Below are 5013 nucleotides of genomic sequence, written 5' to 3'. Positions count from 1 at the left end.
AGCTAAAAACTGGCCAAGTGGTGTCACCATATATCATAAAATGAATGGCTGTCAATGTTTAGTCATATAGCTATAATTCTATATATTTTATGTGTCCAAATGATATATAAAGAGATCTATATAAAAAAAATATATATATGTGTATGTGCACTATATTCAAAACACCCGACCCCCAAATAATTTTATAGGCGCAATATATATTTACCACTCATCATGGGACTTATTTTTGTGAAATGATCAATACATGTATACATTGCAACATTTAACCAGTTTATTTAGATCAATCTAAAAGGAAATGAAAGCATTTTCCATAATGGCCAATCTTTGCTGGATTTTTGCTAGCATAGTCTTGAAGATAAAAAGCTAGCTGTCTGGTTGGTCCAATCTCACTTTCCATTATGTAAGCCCCCGTAAAAAATTAAAGGGCTACAACATATGACTAATTAGATGTCGGATTTTTTTCTTTTTTTCTAAAATAGCTAGCAAAATGTGACCTTTTTTCTTAAAGGCTGCCTTGGATTGCTAGCGCTAACATGGCACAAACCTTGTTCATTGACCATTGCAATTAAAGCCCCGTACACACGAGAAGAAATTGGGCCGGGAAATTTCGTCCGACGACCGATCTGCCGATTTTCGGCTTGTTAGTACGGTGCTTCCGACAACCAACTCCGACTTTTCGGCCGAAAAAATCCTGGTGTGCAGGCTATATAATTTTCGTCGACCATCAAAACACATCCGATTTTTATCTCATTAGTACAGATTTCAATGGGGAAAAATCTTATGAGCAAGGCTAGGCATGCTCAGAGATGAAAGAACACATACAAAACAATCCAACACATGACATCACTTCTGAAGTAGAATTCTGTTGTACGGGAAAATTTGCGTGCAGTCTAGAGCACATTCCAACCAACAGACAGCACTCTGGACAAAAGACGGACGACCGGTCGGCAGAAATTCGTTGCGTGTGTACGAGGCTTAAGTCAATTTAATTTAAAAAACACTACCATGTAGTTTATTTTGCTGTTAGCATTACCAAACAGACAGCAGAACTGTGACGTAATATCAACTAAACCTAATTATGTTTTCACGAGCCTTGTGTGCAAGACTGGCGAAAACAAGACTTTGATTGGTTGTTAAGATCTGCAGGACCTAAGTGCTTTTTAAACAGTGTTATTAAAAAATATTTTACTTGTGCAATAATTTATCTGAATATACATCAGGTGTACGGTCCTCGGAATATATTATTAATAGATGAAAGATGGTTATATATGAATATATATATATATATTAAAATTGTTTTTAATTGTCTTGTGACCTTACCAATAGGCTATATGCAGAATTTATCCACACCATACCATACCATAAAGAAATTTTCGGGTAATTACAGGTGTACCGAGTAAGAGCAATATGCAAAATACTGTTACCCAAGGTGACCAATCAAAATTCATCTTTGAGTGGTTTAACATCAACTGCTATGATTACTGCACTTTGCAATTTAGATTGCCCTTTATCCTACCCCCTCTTTCCCAAATTTATGTACATGGAGGCTTAGTGTGCACTGAGTTTTTACTTTAACAAACTGAAAGCTTTGCCAGTGAAAATAGCACCATTCATGATGAAGGATTTAACCGCATTCAACATCAAATGGTACAGCATAGGACCACCTTTTCTATGTTTTTTTTATTATTCTGAGTTGGTGCTGAATGCAGATTAAAACAGCTGCCCAAGACAGGGCCCATCATGGATGTTGCAGCAGATGTTCTCTGGGTAATGTATGCAATGGGCCCACGGGAGCTGAACTGCTCATAATTAACACAATGACCCCTGACTCCTATCTGCTTCTCCAAATGCATGATAAATCCACCTTAGAGGAACGTGATGCATGCATGGGGACAGGGTAAAGCACAGGGCTTAATGATCTATGTTTCCGGGGTGGTTCGGTAGCTGTTGACCCAAAATCTAAGAAATCTATGTAGTTACTCTCGTGTAAACAGAAAGCCTCCATTATGCTAAGGGCCTTATTATACCCATAATGCTTTCTGTTTTGGCTTCCACTCTTGCCCCTACAATCAAAGCGGTAGACAAAGGCCTCTCTGTAACCGTGTGGTCATGAGGAACAAGGCTTGTATTTGAATCGTTCAATAAACAAGATAAAACCTCACTGTCTTTGTCAGCGTATCTTTTTTAATAGGAAAATGATTGCACATCCCTGAGTGTTACATAGTGGACATTTCAGACTTAAAGTAGAACTATATTTCGTATAGAGTAAGGGAGGGTTATAACCCCTGTTGGTTTATTTTTTGCCATCTGTGCCCCATTAGGGGAGATTTACCATCACTTCCTGTCCCATAGCCAAAACAGGAAGTGAGAAGAAATCCCTGTATATTAATGGAATCACTTGGGGACCCCCAGGCCACCAGAACTAGTGTCCCCATTGAAAGATTTCCCCTCTATTACTTTTTTGGGGACAACTCAAAACGTGGGATTTTCTTTTACTTTCAATGTTAATGGTAAACAGGGCAAATAGAGAGGAAGAACCTCCCTAACAGGGAAAACAGCACACAGAAAGCAAAACCTTCTCCACTCTATCCAAAACTAAAGAAAAAGTTTTGCCTTTAGCTATACACTCACCGGCCCCTTTCTTAGGTATACCTTGCTAGTACCAGCTTGGACACCCTTTTGCCTTTAGAACGGCCTTAATTCTTCATGGCGTAGACTCAACAAGGTGCTGGAAGCATTCCTTAGAGATTATGGTCCATAGTGACATGATAGCATCACGCAGTTGTTGCATGATACAAATCTCCCCTTCCACAACATCCCAAAGGTGCTTTATTAGATGAGATGTGGGGAGTGTGGAGGCCATTGGAGTACAGTGAGCTCATTGTCATGTGGTGAGATGATTTGAGCTTTGTGACATGGTGCATTATCCTGCTGGAAGGAGCCATCAGAAGATGGGTACACTGTAGTCATAAAGGGATGGACATGGTCAGCAACAATACTAAAGGCTGTGGCATTTAAACAATGCTCAGTTGTTACTAAGGGGCCCAAACTATGTCAAGAAAATCACAGTTGACTCCTCACAAAGACATGTGACTGGACTTTCTAAGGCACATCATGAAATTAATCATAGCGACTCACAAATTTTGTTAAAATACTTTTATTTAATACACAAAAGATATAAAATATAAACACGAGGGCAAAATCTAATTGTCCTCATTAGAACATACAAAACCTCTGATGTTAAAATGTGGTCCTGAAGAAGCACGCTTCCTCTGATCAGCGATCAAGCTTCTGAATTGCTGCACACGAGTGGATGGCACCTCCCAGAGGAATTCCTGATGTCCATGACTTGACACAGCTCGATGACTTTGGTTTCTAGTGAGTTTATATCACCTATGCCTTGTTATTAATAAAGACTGTCTGCACTTAGAGCGCTCTCTCTCTTTTTCTTTTCTTTTTTTCTATTATCAGGTAACATAGACTACAATGATGTGGGGCACAGGTCAGGACTTTTTGGAATACCATCTATGACCAATAGTAGTGGTATATATACCACTACTATTGGTCATAGACGGTACCCCAAAAAGTCCCGACCTGTGCCCCACATCATTTTAGTCTATGTTCTTCAATATAACTGGGATGTGGTACCTTTAATCTATTATTGATTTTCTAAAGTGAGCCATTTTTTTAATCTATTATCAGGTAACAGACATCAAACCTTGGAACTTATGATAGAAAATACATTTAGTTTTAGCAATCAAAAGTAATGTAAATTTTTTTAAACATTATGACTATGGGGTATCTTCTACTGAAGGCTCTTTTATTGGGCAGTGGGATATTTGAAGTGCTAAAGTTTACAAGAATATCATGTAGGATATAGGGATAGATGCAGGAAATAAAAAAAGGGGAGAGTTAGGGGAGTTTGGAGTTGGGAGCAGTAAGCGCCCATTCAGACTGGCGCGACACGATTTTGTGGGGCGACCTGTGAAGTCGCGGTGCACGTGAGACTTGCACGGACTTCATATAATTGAAGTCAATGCAAGTCGCCTCCAGGTCGCACCAAAGTAGTACAGGACCCTTTTTCAAAGTCGGAGCGACTTGTGTCGCTCCTATTAGAACGGGTCCTGTACTAATCAATGGCGAGCGACCCACCGCGACTTGTCAGGCGACTTGGTCGCCTGACAAGTCGCGCTAGTGTGAATGGACTCTTAGGGTATTATGTAGGGTAGGCTACTGAGAAGGGGTGAGGAAGGATATGGGAACACTTTGTGCCATAACAGAGTTACATAACCTGTTCAAAAGAAGAAAAATATTAGGTCTCTAGCCATCTTCTCTTCTAGCCATGGTGACAACATTTTTAGAAATGTGGTGTGGGTATTTTTGAGGATAACTGAACTTTTTTCACCAACCAAAGCTTTTTTCTTTTTTTTTTAGTTGTGGACGGAGTGTGGAAGGATTCAAACCCAAGTTAGATTTTAAAAGCTGTCAGTGTCCTCTTTGGGTATATTTTCCCTCCTTTCATGTTATGACTGATACTCAAAATGAGGGAGTATCTCCCCAAAGGGGACACGGACACCAATGAAAATTTGACAGAGGCTCTAACTTTTCCTACAGTGCTGTGAAAAAGTATTTCCCCACTTTTGATTTTTTTTTTTGCATATTTGTCATACTTAAATGATTCAGATCATGAAATAAATTTTAATATTACACAAAGATAACTCGAGTAAATACAAAATGCAGTTTTTAAATGATGATTCTAGGGGGAAAAAGATGTCCAAACCTACCTGGCCCTATGTGAAAAAGTAATTGCCTCTTGCTAAATCATGAATGAACTTTGATTACCCACATTTTTTAGAAAGCTAAGTTAAATTTCACTTGCCACACCTAGATTACTGCCAGACCTGTTGAATCAAGAAATAACTTAAAGTGGAACTTCACTCTCTCAATCAGCATGGAGTATTTCTAATCCTTATGCTGCTAGCATTCGTAAAGAGATAGGAAAGTATATCATAT

The sequence above is a fragment of the Pelophylax lessonae genome (genome assembly GCF_965119305.1).
Source record: "Pelophylax lessonae genome assembly, chromosome: 4".
In the NCBI taxonomy this organism is placed as follows: Eukaryota; Metazoa; Chordata; class Amphibia; order Anura; family Ranidae; genus Pelophylax; species Pelophylax lessonae.
Note: the sequence above shows the minus strand (reverse complement) of the source record.